The sequence below is a fragment of the Cebus imitator genome, unplaced genomic scaffold (assembly GCF_001604975.1).
Source record: "Cebus imitator isolate Cc_AM_T3 unplaced genomic scaffold, Cebus_imitator-1.0 Scaffold302, whole genome shotgun sequence".
In the NCBI taxonomy this organism is placed as follows: Eukaryota; Metazoa; Chordata; class Mammalia; order Primates; family Cebidae; genus Cebus; species Cebus imitator.
In genome coordinates, this window is record NW_016107617.1 from 707,316 (window position 1) to 731,645 (window position 24,330).

The following is a 24,330-nucleotide window of genomic DNA, read 5'->3' on the forward strand; positions in this document are numbered from 1 at the left end:
GATTACAGGCACGCGCCACCATGCCCAGCTAATTTTTTGTAGTTTTAGTAGAGACGGGGTTTCACCGTGTTGACCAGGATGGTCTCGATCTCTTGACCTCGTGATCCACCCTCCTCGGCCTCCCAAAGTGCTGTGATTACAGGCGTGAGCCACGCCTGGCCATGTGTAAGTCTTAAAAAATATAAACCCAAATTAAAATGAAAGCAATAGTATAATTCTTACACTATTAAGAATAGTATACCTTTTATGCTGTAGTTTTATGTTTATATTTAACATATACACACACACCATATATATACTTATGCATAGTACTTATATACTATATTTATAATTACAAACAGTGGGGCAGCATTAAGATTCCAGAGGTCCCACCCATGGCCTGTCTGAATTTTTGGAGCACCCTACAAGTCAAAGGAAAAAAAAGGGAACTTGCGTCAGGAGGGGGCCTAATGTGCATTCCAAGGCTGAAACACGGGGAATGAAAGGTAGACCTGGATAGCCTGATTGTCTGTCTCCACTGAAACTCATGGTCTTCTGTGGAAGACAGCTTCCTATAATGGAGAAAAGGGGTCTAGGAATAATCGGGCACATTCCCTGCTCCCCAACTCCAGAAACACAAGTTCTTCCAAACCAACACAAGGAGTTTGGGGCTTTGTTGATTTTTTCCTTGAGTTTAACAATATTGAACTGCTTATTGAAAGCAGAAGTCTTCACAGTTGTTTGGAAGCCTTACTCAAATGAGTCCTACTGGGGAACCCAAAATGTACAATGGATGATGGGGAACTTGTCGTGGTTGACACCGAGGGGAGGACCCCACTCAGCCACCCACATCCCCTCACTCCCCGGTCCACTTCCTGATGACCCTAGACTGTTCTTCTATCAAAGTTTGTAAAAAACATATACATGCATGCATATACACAATTTTAAAATTATATATAACATGTTTTATATAATATTTGTATTTTTATATTTGTTTATGTTTAAATTATGTTTAATTTTGATGAAAACATAAATGCCACATGAGTAAGGATTTATCATGGATACCATCTTGTCTAATACTTAGGGACCACTTGCCAAAGATGGGTTGAATAAAAGAAACAGGATAACCTGTTGAGGTTTTTTCAGAGGACGGATGTGACTTTGACTACAGAAGTGGTAAAAGGAAGTAGAAGGAGATAAACCATGTATCAGAGGTAAAAGTAACAAGACATAGTGATTGAATTGACTTTCAATTTCACTTTTACACAGTCTTCAAATTCTCAATTTTATATGCATACACAATTTTAAAATTACATATAATACATATATTTTATTAATATTTATATTTTTATATTTGTTTACATTTATGTATAAATTGCACTTATTTTTTCTGGTGAAGAAATTCCACCCTACCCCCAAGCCATCTCACATCTCATCTGAAGTACTTCCCTGGGATCCTACCAGGCTGCTGAGAGAGCTAGGGAAGATCATCCAACCACATAATGTTGGGATGCCATGCTATTACGAGTGACTGATTTCCAACCTCTATTACTGCCTTCAAACTCTCCATCCCAATTGGCTTCTGTCCCTCTTCCTGGCAAACTCCTTTGTTCCTGTGAATGAAAGTTTAGGCTAGCTCTCCAAACCTTATTACCTTCCTATCCCTGTACCTGTATAAAGTTAAATGCACCTTGCCCTTTGGGTTCTCCAACAGACCATGACCTTCCTCTCTGTCAACCCTGATCACTTTGAGACACGGATCAGGTGCCACCTCTCTCAGGAAGCCTCCTCTGGCTCAGGCAGAATGAGGACCTTTCTCATCCCTGCACCTTATAGCACTCTGTGATTTCCATGCAACTGGCCAATCTACCACCTTTGTTATTATCATTATTTTTTTTTTGCCATGTTTGCTTACCTATACTATTATTTGATGACTGTTTTCTGCATATTAACCTTAAAACAACTCATATTTTTAAGGAAGGTAGGCTTTATATAACAAAGTACATGAAAGCATGTGCTCAAAAATTAAAGATTTGGTGAAGCATATAAAATGACAGAAACCAGTTACATCCTGTAAAATCCTATAATTATACAAAATTAACCAAGACGAGTGTTCCATGATATTCTCAATTTCATAAGCACTCAAAATTCAATCTTCTGAATTTGGAAGTTAAAAAAGGGCTTGCTTTATAGAGCATGGGAAGTTTAAAAAAAAAAAAAAAGGAAATCTTTACAGCAATATTTTCTATTGTGGTTCCATAAAAGTGAACTCTCTGATAAGAATGCAGTTAAATGGCACATGGGGCAAACTGTGAGCATACAGCACAGGAGAGCACAGTAAATACATATGTGCAATGGTTCTGGCTTGGCCAGAGAGCTCATAGGAAAAGAGAGGACAAAAGGAGCTTGAAATTTTTGTGGCAGAGACAGTGACTTGTAGACTAGTTCCTGGGATTGTTTTGGAGGCATCTGACCTAAGAGATTTTGGAAATTTCTGGTAATCTTAAAGGCTCCACCATCTGCTGCAATTTTTTTTTGTTTTTGTTATTTTTATTTTGTTTTGTTTTTGTTTTTAAGACAGAGCCTCACTCTGTCACCTGGGCTGGAGTGCAGTGGTGCGATCTCAGCTCACTGCAACTTCAGCCTCCTGGGTTCAAGCGATTCTGCTGTCTCAGCCTCCCAAGTAGCTGGGATTACAGGTGGATGCCACCATACCGGGCTAATTTTTTGTATTTTTAGTAGAGACGGGGTTTCACCATGTTGGCCAGGCTGGCCTTGAACTCCTGACCTCAAGTGATTAATCTGCCTCGGCCTCCCAAAGTACTGCGATTACAGGCATGAGCCACTGCGCCTGGCCATGTGCTGGTATTTTGTAAATAATATTTTCATTTTCCTTTAAAATAAATTGTTTCAATTATTTAAAAAAAATAGATGGGAAACCAATGACTGTGCCAACTTAACATGGTGCTCTTGATGATTGTGCTGTCACTTAAGCATTATTCAAGTGTCAGTCTCCATGGAAACTGCTCCATTGTAATGAATGGCGAAGCATACGTGGGTAGTCATGCTAAACAGGAAATTAACCTGCCTGTCGGTTCCCTTGTGACTTTTCCTCAGATACAGGAAGGGAAGACCTTAGGATCTGGCCCATTAACTGACTCAGTAGGCAAGAAATGACTAAACCAGGAAACTCAGACTGTAGAGAAAGGTTAATGCTGAAATGTAGCCTAGCTTTCTGTTCTTGGCAATCTTCTCAAGAAATGCATTTTTCTCTTACTTGGCAACAAGATAGTATTTTTGAGGCTAGCAAGCGAGGAAACATACAGAAAGAAGTTTTTTATCTAAGTGGTGCAAAGCTTAGTTCTGGGCAAGCTAGAATGTAACTTCAGTTAATTTAAGCTGCTTATTATGAGAAAAGTAGCATGTTTTTCTATAAGCTTATACTCATTTCAATTCAGTATTAATTTTTAACTTCATTTTCACTGTCAGTCACATAAATCATTTATTTTTGATGTTATTGGTATATTATACATAAAGAATTTAACCTTTCCCAAAGAGAGGTCTGGCTCTTGGGAGATGATCTTCACTGGTCTGTGTGTCTCCTCCTAGCCAGATAGTGACAATGTGATTTAGGGTGGTGATTGGTCATGCAGAAAAGACCACATTGTGATTTATGGCAGAAGCTTTGGGTCACATGGTGTCCGTCAAACTAAAGACTGAGTTCAACCACAGAGGCAATTAATCAATCATGTGAACATAATAGAGCACCAATAAACACTCAGAACTCTGAGGCTCAGTGAGCTTTCCTGATTAGCAATACTCTGTACATACTGTCACACAAAGATACAGGAAAGTAAGATGTCTATGACTCCTTGTGGAAAGGACTCTACATTTGACACTTCCCTTGAACCCTGTCCCATGCACTTCTCTTGGTAGATTTTAATCTACATCCTTTCCCTGGAGACAAATTGTAAGTATAACAGCTTTCACTGAATTTTGTGATTCCTTCTAAGCCAATTACCAAAACTTACAGTAGTTTTGAAAAAATCTCCTCCCCAATCTTGTAATTGGGGATAGTTTTAGGGAGTGTTCCTTTTAAAGTTTGTAGCTTGCTTAAACTCTTCACACACATACAAAATACAACTTTATGCATAGGGTCATACATGTAATATATAGACAGAGATGTCTTTGAAAAGATCTCAAAATAATGGCCTTGTGTATTGGAGAAATTTTCCTCTTTTCCATAATACAGATAAATGATCAAAAATACAATCAACTTAATTTAGGGAATATGGCTCTAAAAAGATATAACCAACCTACTTGTGTTTTCTATGCCTAAGGGTATAGAAGTCAATCTGAGTATGTATGTAAGCTCTGAAGTTCAAGTCAATGGGATTTATTATGGGTGGTGAAGTGGAATTGAAAGTTGAAACCAGTGTTGTTGCTTTTACCTCTCATACATCGTTTATCTCCTTCTACTTCTTTCCATCTCTACCACCAACTCTGTACTCAAAGCTAACACTGATACCTCAACTTATAAAATATTTCCAAGCTGAATTGTTCCATGTGTCAGCTAGAGTGATTTATTTTAGAAACATAATTTAGATCATGGTACATTCACCTTCTGTGATTAAAACTCTTAAATGTCCTCCCAGTGCTCTTAGAATAAAGACAAAACATTCCTGAATTTGTCTGCAAATATTGGTGCCACTTGATGCATATCAATGTCCCAGGCTTTATCTTGAACCACATTCCCTGTGGCTCTCTTCTCTCTAGTCACACTGGCCTTTCTTCAGTCTTTTACATTTACCATATTTCTACAGCATGGTCTTTACACAAGTTCTCTTTGCCTAGCTTTCCCACTCACGTTTTGTTTACTAATGCCTATACATTGTTCATGCAAACCTTTCTTTTAAGAAAGCTGCTTTGGGGCCAGGCATGATGGCTCACGCCTGTAATCCCAGCGCTTTGGGAGGCCTAGGTGGGCGGATAACGAGGTCAACAGATCAAGACCATCCTGGTCAACACGGTAAAACCCCATCACTACTAAAAATACAAAAATTAGCTGGATGTGGTGGTGTGTGCCTGTAGTCTCAGCTAATCAGGAGGCTGAGGCAGGAGAATTGCTTGAACCCGGGAGGTGGAGATTGCAGTGAGTCAAGATAGTGCCACTGCACTCTAGCCTGGTGACAGAGCGAGACTCCACATCAGAAAAAAAGAGAGAGAAAAAGAAGCTGCTTTTGACCTCTGTAGCTTTGTTTTATAATTCCCTATACTGCTAATTCAGAGGTTTTTCACAGTTGCAGTTTTGTATTTGTTATCAATTGGTAACCTGTGTCCCCAGCTAGAACGAGTGCTTTGGAGTTGGGTGGATCCTTGGTTCTGCACTTTTCACAATGATCTCATGTCATTTTTATGCAGTTAGGCTTCAGAATGAACTTTGTTTAGATAATTATTGTGAGGTAGGATGCTAGCAGCTTCCACTCTGAAGTTATTAGTTAGAATGAGTAATCATAGACTAAACATTGCCACCCAGAATCATCATTTGTATCTAAGAAGTTCTTTCAGATGTGTTTTGCCCTGGTTGATTTTCCCTGAACATTTTTTTAAAAAAGAGAGCCCTTGACATTCCAAGGATGACATGGGTAGGAGAGTTGGCCAAGGTGGTGCCATTTTGGGCTTCAGTAATATGTAGAGTGTATGAGATACTGATCCCTCTAGACCTTGGCATGGCTAGTCAAGGCCTGGGGTAACCTTGCTTAACAGGTCAAGCCATCAGAAGTCTTGTCTGGGGTCTGGGCTCTCTTGAAGGCTTCAACAGAGAAAGAACTGGTGATTTGTCCCAGGGTTTCCATAGTTAAGCAGAAAAATTAAGAATATCCAGCTCTTGCTATTTTGCCATAAAGTGTGGCCAAGAAGGTACTCTGTCCACCTGGACATGAGATTCAGTACATGTATTCAACTGCCCAGGGTGAACAAGAGCCGTATGGAGCTCCAGGATATGCCCAGAGAGCCAGGCAGTTGGGGACATCATGGAAAGATGGCTGGATGGGCATTCTGGCAGGTCTAGGTCCAGTTGCTGATCCATATATTTGTGTTCACATATATATTGAATACTTCTTTCTGTTGTAACTGATGTACCATTTTAGTAGTGTCCTGTCTAGCTGCATGACAACTGCTGCAATAATGCAATGTATTCAGCAAATTATTTTAAAAACTAGAAAGAAAAAAATGCTTGGCTAGGATTCAAAATTCATTCATACTATCAAAAGATATTTTAATATATTTTTCAATAAAAGAGAAGCTATTGGATTGTTCAAATATAAATTCAACTGTTACACATTTCTGAATTGTAGAAAAAAAAACCTTCAAATTTTTTATCATTCACTCAAAGTTTTTCATTTATGCTTTTTATAAAGATTTAGAAGAGAGTATCACCAAAAAGTCTTGACCAGCAATTTTTTTATAACCCTTTATGTATATAAGTTGATGTTCAATAGCTGTTCATGGAAGCAAGCCTGAGTTTTCTTTCAAAACTTGGAAAATGTTAGGTTTTGAAGTTTGATACAAAATAAATATTCAATCACTTCTTTAAAACTTTTGAATTAGTAATCATACTTAAATAACATGTGACTTTTTTCAGCAAGCTTTACATAATTTCCCAAAATCCTCTCCAGTTTACCCAATGTGCTTTATCAATATTACCATTTTTATATGAACTAAAACAGGAAAAATCTCTGTCTTAATGGATGCTTGGAATGCACAGATGACCTATTAAATCTATTTTGTGTGCTGGTCAATAGAGCCCAGCAGAAATGATGGACAGGGTTAGAAATTGGCTGCAAGGAACAAGAGCTACTTATTTTGGAGACAAGATAGTATGAAGAGACAGTTTCATTTTGAAAACAGCTTGTTGGTAATCATTTTTGAAAATGAATTTTGTGTGTGGCCTCAAGATACAGAACTTGGTGCAACCTTTATAAGAAGCCATGTGACCTTAGTAAATTATACAACTTCTTTGCCTCCATTTCTGCAGGTGTCAAATGTATATTATAACAACTAGCTCAAGGGTAATTGTCAAGCATGAATGAATGATCTTTGTAAAAAGCATGATATAGCACCTGTGCCTAGTAAGCAAATGGGAAAGACTGGGCCAGATGGTAGTATGTTCCCTATTACTAGAAGTATTCAAGCATATTATGGAAGATCACATTTTTAGACTGGCACAGTTGCAATCAAATCTTTAATAACCCTAAGATCCTCTGTATCGCTGAAACTCCCAGATTGGAAGTGGCAGAGCTGTCTCTAGAATAAACACCACAGCCTGGGTTGTGGGCTTTCCACCAAAAAAAAAAAAAAAGTCTTAATGTGAAATCTTTCAATGAATCCCCATAAGAATTTTTTAGTGAGAATGTTGATGAAGACCCTTATCTTTCTTAGGAAAGAACTTACAGTAGCATGCATTAGACTTACTTGGGGGGCTCATTAAAACACAGATTAATGGATCTCAACCTCAGAGTTTCTGATTCAGCAGGTCTGGAATGGGACCCCAAAATTTGAATTATTAATAAGTGTACAGACATTGCAGATGCTCCTGGTCCTGAGATCAGAGTTGAGAACATTAGAGCAGTGCTGCATCGAAACAATGCTTCTCAGTTGTGGCTGACATTAGATTCCCCTGGGAAGATATTTAAACTTAAATCTGTATGTAACTTACCCTAAACCAGTTACATAGAATCCTGGGTGATGGAGCCTAGGGACAGGTGTATGTTAAAAGGTGTCCAAGTGATTCAAATGAGCAGTCATTGCTGAGAACCACAGAGATAGAATATCCATATTTTAGCTGGTGATCATCTTGCCACTAGATCCTAATGTTGGGTTAATTTTTTCATTAATTTTTATGACTGTCTTTCTCTTTTGTATTTCTTTGTCTTTTTTTTTAATGTCACAGTGACATTTGAAAAAAGAAGTGTTTTTGTACTCTGAGTCTGTTCCAATAAGTTGCATCCCCTCCTCTTCCTAATTATTCCAGAGCTGACTTACTGTTAGCAATTAGATGAAAATCTGTAGCCTGTAATTAAGATCAGTATATATGACAGTACAGATGGAGTTTGAATATTTTATTATTTATGCTTTTATTACTTTATGTGTTTTTAAATCATTGTGCTTATATGAGTAACTTAAAGCATCTTTTAAGTGAATTTATAACTTGCAGTATATTTTGTTTTCTACTAAGACAGAAAAACCTTCAGATAACAATAGCCAATTGAATTGCACCAAGTTTTCACATTTAATTTTTAATGTAGTTAATGATGGCTCTTTGAAGCCAGAGTAAAATGTTCATAACTAGTGGACTCATATCTGCCATAGGGGTTAGGTTTTTAAATCAGCACACGTGGCAAAGGCTGTACATTTCAAAATTTCTTTCAGAATCCTTTAAATCTGCATTATCCAGACTGTGCTCCCAAGATCCGCATTATGGGCATCACCCAGGAGACTGTGAAAAATGTGGTGTCTCCACAACTTATTGGATGTACACCCACAGTTTAACAAAATCCTTGGGTGATGTTATGGACATTAAAATTTGACAAGCATTGTCTTATTCAATAATCAATAAGGCCTGAGTCTTCAGTAGCTGAAGGGTTCACAATTATTTACTTGGTTTCTCTTTGCAGTTTAATTGAGGCTTCAGTTTTCCTTTTGAAATGGAGGCCTGACTCTGGGTTGGACAAGGAAACTAGGAAGAACAGTTTTTTAATTTTCTTTCTTCCCTGTGCTCTCCCTTTTCTTCTATATAGATTTTATGTGGTCTAATACATGTTACCTGAAAATGCATGCATTGAAACTCCCTTGTATTTTATATGATTGTGTAAAAAATGGATTGCCCATCTACAATAGGCTTGCTCATGAAGATGCAATGGCATATGGTTCCCACTGTCATGGAGCTTAGTGTTTGAAAATGTCTAACTGAAGATCATCAGTGCTTAGCAGCCCTTCAATGCATGAAGCATACTGTGTTCTGTGCAATTTAGTCTTCCATTTCCAAATATCTCTAGTGAAGAACATCTGTTAGGAATCCCTGTGAACTGACCATCCATTATTTTGGCCAAAAGGGAGTTTTCTGAGTGAAGCTCCTACCTTACTACCACCAGTTTAATTATACTCCTTCAATTCTTACTGAGGCCTGAAGGGACAACTTGAAATAAAGGCAACCACTTGTATCTTCAGTATGAGCTTCCAGAACCAGGCATCCAGTGGTCAAGGACAATTAATGGCATTGGGAATGAAAAGCATCTTTGGGGACAGACTGGGCAGTGTACCAAGGGGATCCCCTCTATCATTATGCCAAAGCTTCTTACTCATGGCCAATCCCAAGCATGTCAGGATGTTCACGGTGCCAATTCTACATCTTATATCAGCAGTCTCCAAATATTCTAAACAACTTCATGCATCTGTTCCCTGAGGAAAAGGGAAAAAAGGGGCTTTATTTTTCACTGCCCTTATGGGATTTTATTGATTGCACTTTCTGGATGCTTGCTTTCTGTTAACAACTGTCTTGAAGAAAAAAGCTTCTCACCTATGAAGGGAAGGAAAGAATGACCTGTGAGATGAGGACTGATCACCTAATCCCAGGATCTGAATTTGCTATCTCTTAAAACTATTTACATTCCTGCCAGCTGTTGGCTGTCCTTAAAATGCCACAAGATACTTGTCAGTGTCCTTTCTTTCCTCACAATGTGTGGCAGATGTTTGGGGTTTCATGTCTTTAAATACCTTTCATCAGTGCAAAAACTGCATTTCCTGGTGGCTGTTATCCGGTATAATGGCTGTTGTATAATGATTTATTGTGTTTAATCAGAAATTACAACTTGCTTCTGAATAAAAGGAACAAAGCACATAGTACAGGATATATATGACTAAATCTATTTACTATTTATGAAGAATGTAAAAGCTTTAGCAATCTCCTTCAAAGATAAACTGTCAAGTTTGGGAAAAAAAAAAAACTGCAGCTGTTTAAAATTTTAAATCTTTAGCTGAATGACTGATCTAGACTGAGACACTCTATTTGAGTATCTTTTTTAAAACAAAGCTGTTGAAGACAATTTTCTCTGTTACGTATTTTCTTTACTACACAGCAAGCTGAGAGCTTGGTGGTGTTCCCAGGAGAAGTGCTGATGTTGAGATGCTTAGATCCTACAATTCCAGCTTAACAGTCCTTCTGGCTGTCATTGAAAGACCACAGAGATGTGTTGTTGGGAAAGAGGGGCAGGTTTCTGCCTTGAGTTCAGGGGCATTCACTGAGTTGTGGGGATATGCCCTTGTTGAAAGCAGGTTGTTTTCTTATTTGAACACAAGAGATTTCTAAGATGTTCCAAAGGAGATCTGATCTCCCAAAAGTAGTAGACGATTCTCCTAAATGCTGGTTTAGAAGGGATACCAATTTCTGAGTATCAGCTATGCATCAGATCGTATCCTGGGACTTTAGTCTGTGCCATCTTACCCAGTCTTGAAATAACTTCCTTACAGAGGGTACTGAAACCCTGTGTTGACAGATGAGGCAACCTAGATAGAAGATGTTTGTTTCAGTGTTGTACCTGGTCCAACTCCAAGGCCTGTAACTCTGACCCTAGACTGGCTCTCTAGTCAAAGATACCTCACTTGCTTCCTCTGGGATCAGATAACTGTTTTTAGGCAATCAAGTTACTCTTTGTAAGAAAAAAAAATCTGTTTTGAAACTATAAAGTTGGTTAGAAGCTTAGAACTGCACTAAATTAAAAACGCTCATAGCAGTCTTATAAAGAGGGCTAAGAAAATACTTCTTTGTAATCCTTCCCAATAACATGATTTAAAAAAAAAAAGGAACAAAAACAAGTAGCAGGAAAAAAAAAAAGCTGATTTTTGAAAAAAGATGAATTTCATGATTAGGTCAGTGTTGTCTACTCACCACCAGCGGTATAGTTCAAATGAGATCAATCTGAATCACAAATTTTCAAAGTAAAAAAAAAAAAATGTTTCATAAAAGTAACTCATTTATTATAGAATTTAGAAAGTACATAGGCTTTTTTCCTGATCATAAGAGCTGCTCTAAATACTTTGGTTTGAAATGTGTATGTAGAGAGTTGAAGGGAGAATACATCTATTTTTTCCTATTGTCACCAATTTCTAGTAAATATTTCTGTAGAGATATCCTCTCTAAACTTTATGTAACTACGTTTACATTTACATCGTGACCTGGGGTCTGATGATGGGGCTTTCTCAGAGAACTAGGTGGTCAGTTTTTCCCCAGATATAGCATCTTTCTTACCTGAAATCAAACTCTGAGCTTTGAACTTTCAGGTCAGGATTGACTGTAACCCAGGGACCACTAAGGTGAGGTGGTTGCCTGAACTTTTCCACTGTTCTGAGAGATTACCCTTTGCCATCAGTAGCTTTGGGATTTTTGAGCGTAGATTTTTATAAAGTCTACAGACATATCCTCTTCCTAAGCTAAGATCTGCACATGTACCCCAGAACTTAAAGTATAAAAAATAAATAAGTGTAGAGTCTCTGACAATACCTCCTGCCCTAATGCTGCTACATATCTTTTCTGCTACTCATCAGTTGTTAAACCCCAATTGGCCCCTTTATCTCTATAGGGTAGATTCCTATAGCCTTCAGAAGAGAATTTGTGAATATTCACAGCTGAGTTCTAATTGTTTTTTCTGCTCTTCTCTAGGCTTACACATCATAGAGTAGCCCAGGTGTACTTAACTGGAAGTAATTGTGCCCTCAGAAAACATGAGGCAATTTCTGGAGATGTCCTTGGTGCTCAGCATTGGGGTGGAAGTCAAAGACACTGCTAAACACGCTATGATGCAGAGGACAGCCCTCATGTCAGCAGTGTCATGGTTGAGAAGGTCTGTGGTCTAGCTATACTGGAAAACAGACCTTCCACAAACACACCATATATTTACCTACCGCTGGAAGGTAGTCCTTTGGTTAGAGCATGATCTCTGGGCCCAGACAGCCTAGGTTTGTCTCCAAGATCCCCTACTTATCAGCTGTGTGACTTTGAGAAAATTATTTAAAATCTCTATACCTCAGTTTCCTTATCTGTAAAAGGAGCCTAATGATGTCTATCACATACAGTTGTATAATTAAATGAGTTAATACTTATTAAAGACTCAGAATAGTGGCTGGTGCATGGGAAGAACCCAATATGTACCACACAGCATGGCTGCCACTGCTGCTGCCACTTTATGCGTTTGGACTTTATTTAGGATGATTCTTCTGCCCAGAACACCTTCTCCCACATTGCCTCATCCTCTAACCCATAGTTAGAATTTCCCCTTGCAAATGGCCCCCTTCAGCCATCTTTACATACTTCTACTATAAGTGGATGTATAGTGCCTGGCAAGGGGTAATTTGTTCTCCCTTCACCTTTTAACTGTAAGCCCTCGGAGGGGCTACAGCTGCTCTATCTCAGCTTTACACACACAGTTTCTCACAAGAGTATCCACTCCATAAATTAAAAGCAAACTTTTCTTTCTTTTCAGACTTAATATAACCATTTTAGTAAGCCCCACAAGGCTATTTTTTGAACACACGAAGCCTGGTTTTTTTTTTTTGAGACGGAGTTTCGCTCTTGTTACCCAGGCTGGAGTGCAATGGCGCGATCTCGGCTCACCGCAACCTCCGCCTCCTGGGTTCAGGCAATTCTCCTGCCTCAGCCTCCTGAGTAGCTGGGATTACAGGCACGCACCACCATGCCCAGCTAATTTTTTGTATTTTTAGTAGAGACGGGGTTTCACCATGTTGACCAGGATGGTCTCGATCTCTTGACCTCGTGATCCACCCGCCTCGGCCTCCCAAAGTGCTGGGATTACAGGCTTGAGCCACTGCGCCCGGCCCGAAGCCTGGTTTTAAATAGAGCATTTGCAGTACCTTTATAACCCCTGCGGTAATGGCGGAACCTCCTGAATAGTTGGCACTAAAAGCAAGAAGCATAATGAAAGTGCAGAGTGGAATGCTGTTTCCTCCCTCAGGCGCAAGACAGACACTCATCTTCAGCTATGCCAGCCTTCTGGCCTTGGGGAGACATACACCACGAACTTCTATGTAGAGCTAGTAATTTGCCCCTCCTTTTAAAGCCGTCTGTCTTGATTCTCCATTCTGGTTTGAGCTAGATAGGGTGACAAGTGGCTACTCACTGCTGATGATCATCTGTGAGTAGAAGAAACCAAAATAATTTTGTATACTGCATTGCAAATCTGAATCTTCTATAATGAGATAACTTTTTGTTGTTCTCTCTTTGGCTTAAAATTATTTTTTTCAGTTCAAAAATATTATGGCTCTTTAATGAAGAAATGCTGAGGTATAAAGAAATCAGAAGAGTTTCTAAAACTTCTGTCACTAATTCCTTGGGTCATTTTCTTAGCCTTCCTGAACGTTACTTTATACTTCTATAAATGAAGATAATGACACCTAACTCAGTGAGATGCCCTGAAGATAAAATGAGATGCTGAATTTGCAGGCACATAATAAAACAAAACTATAAAATGTTACATAAGGGCAAGTTGATTGTAATAGTTAATTGATGATATAATTTTTAAGTTATATGTATCTTTCTTTTTGCCTATTTTGTACTTCAGGACACAAGCTCATTGAAGCTGTTTTATTGAGAAGATTTAGAAGTCAATATTTTTTTGCAATGTATAGCAGATATACAAATTCATAGAAGGAAAGACATCTATCTTTCTCAGTCCTTTAGCCATTTAACAGCTTGAGTTCTGTCTGGAATGAGACCTGAGATGCTGAGGGAGGTTTCTCTTTAGCTGTAGTGTACTCAATCTGATTGATAGGACTGGTCTGAAACTGGGATTAAACATCTTTTGCTGGTTATTAGTAGCTTTCCATGCTAGTTTTAAATAAAAACTCTCCCAATATATAAACTGATAGCAGAAGCTCCTCTAGTCAATGTATAACATTACTAACTGTTAATGATTCACATAAAACTTCCAATCATTGAAAAATAGCCATCTTCAGCCCTCAGATTGAATTGTGTTTTCCGTCTCAAACACTTACAAAGCAACTGCCAGACAATGTTGCCACGGGCTAACCATGCACAGAAAAATATGACATGTCAATTTGACTTTTTGAGGAAAAAGAATTTTCCAGCTGATACCAGAATCCCAAAGCTGGCCAATCACAAGTGAAAAGTGCTTGAAAATGCTCTGTTTGAGGTTGGGTGAAGCCTCTGTTCATATCCTTGAATATTTAATTTGGCTTTTCTGCTACTGAGGAAACATGGCATGACAAGTGAATATGCACATTACTTTCATTCGGGTGGTGACTAAGAAAACCATTCTCCCTTAGACACAGGTCCTTACTGTAGTCATTCTTTATGTGCTGACCACAAACAAACTTGTCATCTTGACTCTTTTTCAAGAATTAGGCTCAACTATAGAATGAATAAATAGAAAGCATTATAAATAGCTTGTGAAAGGAATTAGGGAAACCTTCTCAAGCAAGAAAACATTTCTGGTAAACTATTTTTGTTAGCTCACAGTATATATTGTACACTCTACAATATAAATGGCTTTTTACTAGAAGCTACAAAAGAAATGGTGTAAACACTCTGAGTGACCTATAAATACTCATAAGCAATGGAGAATGTTAAAAAAAAAAAAAAATAAAAAAGAACTCTTCTATAAAAGACGTTTTTGGGCCGGGCGCGGTGGCTCACGCCTGTAATCCCAGCACTTTGGGAGGCCGAGGCAGGTGGATCACGAGGTCAAGAGATCGAGACCATCCTGGTCAACATGGTGAAACCCCGTCTCTACTAGAAATACAAAAAATCAGCTGGGCATGGTGGCACGTGCCTGTAATCCCAGCTACTCAGGAGGCTGAGGCAGGAGAATTGCCTGAACCCAGGAGGCGGTGAGCCGAGATGGCGCCATTGCACTCCAGCCTGGGTAAGGAGAGCGAATCTCCGTCTCAAAAAAAAAAAAAAAAAAAAAAAAAAAAAAAGACATTTTTATCCCTCTTTTTACCTTCTCTAAGCTATGGCTCAGCGCTGTTTAACTTTTTGTGATAATGGAAATGTTCTTTAACTTTGCCGTCCAATATGGGAGCTGCTAGCTATATGTGCCTATTGAGAATCTGAAATGTGGCTAGTCCAACTGAGGAAGAGAATGTTTAATTTTATTTAATTCTAATTAACTTAAATAGCCACAAGTATCCAGTAGCTACTGTATGGATTGACAACTATACCTCAGTTGGTGATAGTCATTAAGGAGTAACAACAAACTATTTATCATTCTCTTACATGACAAGCACTGTTTTAAGCATCATTTCACATGTATTAACTAATTTAGTCCTAATAACTGCCCCATGCAGTAGTTACTAAGATTGTACCAATTTTGCAGATGAGAAAACTGATGTACAGAGTAGGCAACGTGCCCACATCACAATCTGGAGAATGACAAAGTTGGATTTAGAATCCAGGTGTATGGGCTTAGCCTTAACCTGGGCACTAGAGTGCTTCTCCATAAGATCATGGCTGATTTATTAATAGCAGTAGTTATTGAAGACTGTCACCATTTTTACTACGTGATTGGGCAGAAAAGCATAGAAAGCAGAAGTGAAGATTTAAAAATAATAATCTCTTTGGGGATTTCAGGGCCAAAAAAAATGTAGAGTTCTTCTGCTGAGTGACTTGATATGATTGCATAAGATTTATCAACACACTTTGCCTACAAAAGGCCAGACCTTGTGACTGACTGAGTCCAGAAAAAAAAGAATATTGAGCCAGCTTCTTATTGAGGGTTGTCATAGAAATTCAGCTTTAAACTAAGGTGATGCTATGTTTTTCTGCTCCAGTAACAGAGCTCAACAATTAGCTTCAGCTTTATTTAATCTACAACACCAGTCTAGAGAATCTCTTGAGAGAGGACCTTGATATAGCTTTCATAGTGCTAGCCTACAGTGAGGGGTGACTTCTTGGGGATGTGGTAGATGCCACTTGTGCAATAAACCAAAATAACTTTTCAAAAATCAATCATTTTAACACCTTGGAAAACACTTTGCTCTGTAAGTGATCACCATCACACCAATGCCATATTTCACATTTCTTATCAAGGACAATTTAAAAAATAAAAATGTTTCCCAAGCCTGGATGTGCATCAGTTTCACTGGGGAAGCTTGTTAAATACAGGTGACATTTTGATGCCCACCAGGTTGGGGGAACAAATAATTTAAATTAGACTGACATATAAACTGAAATGTACTTTAGAAGGTTTGCTTTTGGCAAATATCTGCCATACGTAGGATTTTTAAAATTGGTCATTGGCTTTTCCTTAAATATCTGAGTACTAACAGGTACTAATTTTTAAACATCACCATGATGGTGAAAATGTTGAATGTATTTCTGCCTAGAGTCAGGAAATTTGTGTTGTGTTATGAAATTAAATGAAGACTAAGTGTGTTTAAATGTGATTTCCCAGATAGCTCATTTGACAATACAGCGAAATTTTGGCTTTAAGGCACCGTTGCTCCAAAAATGATCAATACTAAGTAGGTTGAAGAAAAGACAGGAGATGTGTTGATATTTCAAGATGTGTTAGAAAATCCTGCAGGTTGTTCCAAACAAAAATTAGATGCAGATGGATTGCTTGACATTCTTAAACTTTATTATGTATGATACAGGAAGACAATGGTACAAGAGATCAAATAGAAGAGTATCAGATGGGAATCTCCAAAATCATTTCCTAGAGGAAATAGAAACAGAAAATCCAGTTAATTTTAGGTGACACCATCACAACATTGATGGTTAACATTTGAATAGCTATTGTGCCAAGTTCTGATCTAAGCCCTTTACTTTTATTTATTTCTCATTACTACCATATGACGTTATATTTTGCAGATGAGGAAATTGAGACACAGAGAGATGATCTTTTCTAAAGAGTCAGCATTTTCTTGTTTGGCATTAATGATAAAGTTTCACCTGCTGAGCCCTTATTTGATCTTTTCCTATAAATGGGAATGGGTTAGAACCTCCCCCACCCCACTGCCCCACCTGAATGTTACTCTTCCTGCTGACTTGACCCAGAAAAGACTGAGAATCCAGTACCTAGGAAGACACTGGCTTTTCAGTATTGTATCACAGTAGATCACAATAGATTACAGTAGGGATCTCTTCATCATTTGGTATCATTGATCTTTTCCTTAAATAAAGCTCCTAGACAAGATTCTACTGCACCGTGACCTCAAGAGATCTTTAGTGCAATTTCCTTAACTATGATGGAATATTGAGAGGATGTTACTGGCATGAGAACTGCCCATGACTAAACTCATGCAAATAGGATAAAGTCTCTTTCATTCATTAAGTTCATTGGTGGGCTGGGTAGCAAAGCTTCCTCAGGACACTTAGAAGGATAGACACTTGCCTCAGACAGTCGCCCGACTAGATGGCAGCTCAGGTGGTTAGTTCCAGTTGCACTTTACACCTGAATAAAAACAACAGCTCAAGTCTCAGTCTGGACTTTGGCAAACCATGGGAAATTAAATGCAAATGAAATTTGCAAACATGACAAAAACAAGGGAAAAAGGAATTAAGTTCCAAGAACAAAAATATAGCATTTTTCATGCTAACCCTAGGATACCAGCTTAATCAAATTTTCAGCTCAGAGTGATAATGACCCTTGTGGTCAGTTTCTTTACAGAGCTTTCCTATGGCAAAAGCAGAGAGAGAAGCAGGTGATGAAGGGGTGTGGGGAGTTATCTTTTCTCATTTTTGTTCCAGGGAATTGCCATTTTTTAATGCCAACAAATCTTCTGAGTTTAATTACCTTTGCTCATGTTTCCACACCAAACTTGATTACCTGAAGCAGAGGCAAGTCTGCTTATAACCATCTGTATATGAAGACTCATGGTTTGAACTCCGAATGGCTGAACTTCATTCGGGATGACCAGTAGATGTGAAATATGATCATCAATAGATGTCAATGAATTCTGAGAACTAAACACTTCCAGCTCTAGGAGACGATGTTTTTTGTATAATAACAGGAACTACAGTGTTTAATTTTTTAGACGACCAAAAAAATCCAAGGGGAAGTGAAATTATATCTAGTGGTCTTTGCAATACTATACAAAAAAAAAAAAGGAAAAGGAAGATGCATCTCACTTTGCAATGACCCTGAAGTCAGATTATGTTTCCCTCCTTGAAACCCTGGAGGACCTAACTAATCTTTAGCAAACTGAGAGCCTCTAGAATCAACTTATGAGAGCAAGAAATGATGATGAGATAGATGATGTAGACTGGGACATTTTACCCTATTCTATTCCATTTCAGAAAAATTCATTAGAAAGGCCTCAGGCCACAAGACCTGCGTACAGGTGTCTACTTTGCCACTCACTGGTGTGTGTTACCAGGAACTTAATTCACTGCTCTAGGCAATTTTTCTACCTGTCAATAAGACCTGCCTTAATGGATAGTTGGGTACATTCTAAACTTTGCAGCAATAGTGAAAATACGATGAAATTAACATAATTAATATTATTATTAAATTGCTGTAAATGACCATGATAGGCCCTTAGAAGACTCAGATAAATGAGTCTGGCCCTCCAGGGCAGTCCCATATTTAATATAAGTGCAATAAAAACCAAACTTCAATGTACCAAGGAAGATCTTTGAGAAGTTTTGTTTATTGATTTTTTTGTAGGATCTTAGCCTCTAAAGGAAACCGAATGTGTTTTCACGAGCTAAGATTAAGGGAATCTGTTCCCCTCAGTCATTATTCTATCACTCAAGACATACCCCAGAACTATTATTTGAACTTAAAATGCTTTTCAGCTTGCCAGACAGCCAGGAGCTACCTGTCGAAGTTAATCACATGTAGTGGTTCATATATCAGACGGTATGAGCCTCTCTGTCCCATAGCACCCTTGCTGAGTGACTGATAGCCTTCTCTGTCAATTTCACCAAGCCAAACGACTACTAATGATGCATCAAAAGGCTCCAGTAAACTACCTTGAAAATAGAGATTGTTGTACCTAGAGATAAGGTTGCCTGACTTTATTGGCAATCTATATATCATAGCTTCCAAATCTGAGAGTTTATGATAGACAAAAAATGTAACCAAAACAAAAGGAGAAAGGAAAGCCAATTAAAACACAGATGAGCAGAGACCAACAATGTTATTTTATGTACCCTGTCATATCTGCAGCCAGCCCTTACAAAAGAGGGTTTTCCTATATAGAATCTCATGTTACCTCTATGATACCGCATCAAGATTAGCTTATTTCCATCTTATGAAAGAGGAAACTGAGGATTGGATAGCGTGACTTATCCACAATCAGAGATCCATTGCATGATGAAGCTTACGCTACCCCATGTAACAGAGCCAGAGTGGGACTCCCACTTCAGATTTTCCTATTCTTGACCAGAGAAAGGGATAGCACATGCAAGGATATAACCAATACTTGCACCAACACTTACAGAAAATGGAGTTGCTGATCCATGTCATATTTTTCTAAGTGTTGGGTCAGCTCAGGAAGAACAAGCTTTGGAAATGTTTTCTCAATCCTCTTTGTGCAAGCTGAGTCCTCAGAGGTTACTATGAAAGAGGGCAGAGATATAAAGGGAGTTGAAAACTGATCTTCAACTTGAAAAGTATGAGAATAGTCATGTAGATCATAGAGAGAAATAATGATTACCTTTGATTCCTAGAGAAAGTTAATTTAAAGTGTATCCAAGTTCCATTGTACAGCCAAAAAAAAATCTGCAAAGTTGAGATACATCTTTAGTAGATGGAAACGAGAGTCACAAGGGTCACCATCTCTTGAATATTGGGAAGATGCTCATTCACAATAATTGGGGGAAAGAAAGAATTCGGAGATTAACTGATCTTGGTTTAGGATACAGTTTTTTTCAATGCAAATGACATTTGATAAAAGACAAATCTATCCTATACGACAATCTTTAAGGAAATGCACTCAATAGTCAGAAAACCACCAATTGGATTGCTTATGTTTTTGTGTCTACCTGATTAAAATCCATAATTATTTGAAGCAAGTCCTGAGGATCCATGTCCAATGGAATCTTTCAAGTTCATGTTCACTTTGAAAGAAAAATGGTATAGATATCTGTGGTCTATGAAATAAAATAGGCATAAAACTTTCTTGGTTTATAAATAGGTTTAGCACAACAAAACAAATTAATTGCAGAAGCCCAGATGTAGCTCTGACACCCATTGTAGGAGCTGTACATTACAACTACATCATGTTTTTGAAACTTGTGACATCAGTTTAAATACTGTCTTTTTAGGGTTGTCTTTGTGTCCTTATAGGCTTTATTTGGAAGAATATAATTCCACCTGCTCAGGTTGTAGAGTTGATATTTTATTATTTCTAGTAAATATTTTCTTATAAATGTTTACTGTGCACCTACCGAGAGTTCTAGGTAATAGGAGCCTTTGGTTTGGGAGGTATTGTACTGCACTCATTCCAAGCACATTTTCTCAAAGCCTAGTGCTTACTAGCTCTTGTACTTAAAGGCACAAAGACAAAGAAGACTCAGTCTTTCTATGCTCAGTTGTTTTCTGCATTTCATTCCCTAAAACTATCTGCCTCAAAACTCAATGGCCTCACATAACTGTTTCCTAGTACCAGAACGTGTCATACTCTCTTGTACTTCAGCTTCTTTGTGTATACTTTCCCCTACCTTGTGTGCCATTCTATATATGGCTGCCTTTATTTTTTAAGAGCAGCTCAAGCAAAGCATACTGGGTGATGCTCTCCACCTGTAGCTTGATGGTACTTGGTACCTACCTTGAGGAGGAGCCCCTGTTACCTTTGAGTCTATTACTTACCTTCGAGTCTTCCATCAGATCTAAGCTCCCTGAAGGCATTGTCCCCTCCTGTCCCCGACTCCTAGTCAGTTCAAGGATGGCCCAGAGGAGAGGTGTTTGGCAAATATTTCTTTGATTGACCCAATTTAAGGACACTCACGCAGTAAACAGTCTTGACCATATAGGGCAGTGCAATGCATATAATGTAAAACTTGACATAGTTGTAGTGACTTTGAGGTATGATGTGTACATTTCTTTTATGCAAGGAACGAGAGAAGTAGTATCCATGTAAACATTCATCCATCCAGTTAAGTTGAACTCAAGTTGCAGAACCAAGACAGCAGATATCAATTGAATTTTGAAGATATGCTGAGATATGAAACCTTGGCAAGGAAATGATGGTGTCTCAGGAACCTCTTAGGCAGAGAGAAATATGCCAAAAATTTTATAGCAGCATTTATTCCCAAGGTGATTCAGTGTCAAAGGTCAGATAACATGGATTCTTTGCTATACTTATAGTGTCCCAAAGTGAAGTTTAAGTGGAGGTGGTCTCCCGTTACAGCAGAGATATCACATTGAATGTTAAAGAGGGAGAGTCCCAACATGATACTAAAACTTGCACTGCAGTTTCCCAATGCGTAAAATTGCCAAATCATCCCATTCATTATAAGAAACCAAAGATTATTAATTTGTGTAATACCATTCAATAATGGATGTCAATAATATAATTCAGGTACTTGGTATTCTCACAAGGTTTAATTATACTCTCAAAGGTTTTTAATCAAAATACCATCCTAGAATGTGAAAATTTACGTCTTAACAAAACTTCTTTCCTGACCTGGTGATGGTGATGGTGCCAGGTGCATGGTGCTTTTTATTTTGTACGTAATTGCATTTCGACATAATGTCATTAGGTTGATAACACATTGCAGAGTTTAAAAATTTATAGATATTCATGTAAAGGATGCAGAAAGTATTGATTCTGCTGATGACATTTAATAACTAATACAAAGGTGAAGTGGTTCCTCCCAAGTGGCAGTGATGCTGGGGCCTGGCCCAGCCCCAAGCTCACCTCTTAAGCTCCCAAGAAAACCCTGATGCTCCTGCTCCAGGGGAGACCTTTTCCCTTTAGAGGTTCAGTGTCCAGGGAGCTCTATGATTATGTGAATGAGGTCTTTGTCACATGAGAGTGCTTTTAAACAGAGGCATGTTATGGAATGCATTTTCAAACCAGGCTTAGGTTATGTTCCATCTGAATTTGAACCTACTTCCTTCAAATCACTATAAGCAAATGTTTGAATTCCTGTATATAGCGTGCCTTTGTTGGGACATGGTACCCGACACTGAGTTTTAATAGTGCAGTACTATGAAAGTTTACTCCTGAATCTATGGTTATCTTTTTACTGTTTTGTCTCCCTGAAAGCAATCACTTAGAAATGGATTTGAACACATAGCATTAAGAGACTTCTTTCATTGGTCTCACAAGTTTACTAGTCTAATATTGACCTGAACAAGTAAATCATCTGCTCTTTGAATTAATGTAATTTAAACCAACTTCTATTCCAAATTATTTTGAAATAGTTCCACAAAATATTTATCATTACTTTCTAAAGCCATATTTAAATTGGTCAGAAAAGGAGACCAAATACAACTATTATTTGTATTTGGAATACCATTTCAAAACAAAGATGAGAAGAAATAGAATAATAAACTAATAGAAGCCCTACGATATCAGCATAGGAAACAGACCAGTCCACATTATTAAGCAATTATTCCTCTCTCTTGATGTGACTTGCTTTCTCTCATCAAAATCTCTGAAGTAAGACAATTCTAGCTAACAGTTTGAATTTACTTCTAACCTGCATATCCAGAAAGTATTTTTTAACTAAAAGGTTGACTTAAAATATTTTCATCTGACTCCCTTTAAACCAAAAGGGATCAACTTAGAAAAGAACAAAAGAGAATTTTTAATGGATTGAGATTAAATCTATCATTTTTACCCAGGGAAAATCCCTTCTTATTTAGTCTCAGTCAGTCTCATGTAAAAAAGACTATTAAAGTGATGAGCTACAGTGTTTTGACAAGCACTTGTACTGCAAAAAACTTGAAATCTCACTGGAGTACAGTTACATATTAACTAGGAGAAAAGAATGCCCTATTTAAAAACTAGGACAGATCATGTTGATAAGGAAAAAGGAAATACCTATCTGAACAATATACCCTAAATTAAAGGCCGAGTTACGGGCATTCATCTAAAGTCAACAGAAAATGTAATTACTCTTTGGAATTACACTTATCATGTCTTACCATGTTAAATGGATAAAAGAGAGAGAGAGCAAGATATTATTTGTATTTAGAATACTATTACATAAACAGAGATGAGAAGAAACAGAATGGTGATCTGATAAAAGTGTCATGTTATCAATGTAGGAAAGAGAAAGACTAGTCTACATTATTAAGCAATATTATTCCCCCTCCTGCGGCATGACCTCACTGCTTACTCTTTTGGAATCTTTCTAGAGACAGGACTCGATATGTTGTAAGTGCAATAGGAGGTTGAGAGAAAATCAAAAAAGAATTTTTTATTCAAAGCTACCACATGACTCTAATAAGTTACTCCATGTTCTCTACTGTATATTTTACATTGTTTAGAATGCCCTGTTCCATGTGGATGAGAATGCTTGCCATAGCAAATGTTATTTTCCACTGTCTTGTAATATTGCTTAGGCTGAAACAGGGTGAGGATAATATTCTTTCAGAGTATATATTCTTGAGTGAGAGCCTAAAGCAGTATAGAAGCATCTGTGGTGAATCCATTATTATTCTTATGCTAGCCCACTCATGTGGCTGGTTCACACATCACACAATACAACATAATTTTCTCTAATTTATTTATTTGAACACCCTTGGTATTTATAGGTATTTCTTGAGTGTGACCAATATTGAAACTAACCTTTAGACCCTTGTGGTCTGACCCTTTCTCTACCTTTGTGTGATGACTAAAGCTGCTTCAGTGTTTGTCAAAGGCAGAACTATGAGCCACAAATCGTCATCAACATATCATCAATCCAGAACAGTAAACCTATTTATTTTCTGCAAGAAGGAACCAAGACAATTTTGGGTTAATGATGGTAAGGCCATTTGCTGCTATTTCCATGGATGCTTTTCTGGGAATGTATATACTTCTTTGAATGTATTTAGTAAAAATAAACCAGAACAAACATTTTACTAAGATTGCATTTATTAAGCATCCCCCTTCTCTCCTTGTAGGTTTTCCACATTGCCTTCTAAACCCAGAGTAGAAAATCGTCCATTGAGAAATAGCTTCTCACCATGGTAGTTTTAAAGTAGAGAATGTGTCAGAATGACTAGCACCAGTTCTCTGAAATTACTGCCTAGTTGTTCAGGAAAAACAAATATGTACATACTCATAAACACGTCCTTTAGAAAATTAAGCAAGCATATTACCAGTAGCAGCTGCTGGCACTAAGCTTATAAAACAGATCATCTTTCAAAATTCATT

The 24,330-nt window shown here is 37.9% G+C and overlaps 1 protein-coding gene across 3 annotated transcripts in view; it reads right to left on the minus strand.

Annotated features, from left to right (window-relative positions):
* The window catches only part of GRM7 (glutamate metabotropic receptor 7), an 879,080-nt gene that overhangs the window by 29,367 nt on the left and 825,383 nt on the right, over positions 1-24,330 (minus strand). The window contains exons 11-13 of one of the 3 annotated variants that reach the window (XR_005196076.1): positions 19,675-19,739; positions 19,457-19,574; positions 17,401-17,465 (exon numbers count right to left, since the gene is read on the minus strand). The exons of the other annotated variants lie outside the window; for them this stretch is intronic. The gene's annotated coding sequence lies outside the window, so the exon portion shown is untranslated. Of the gene's footprint in view, positions 1-17,400; positions 17,466-19,456; positions 19,575-19,674; positions 19,740-24,330 lie in introns of those variants that run through there. 3 annotated transcript variants of the gene reach the window in all.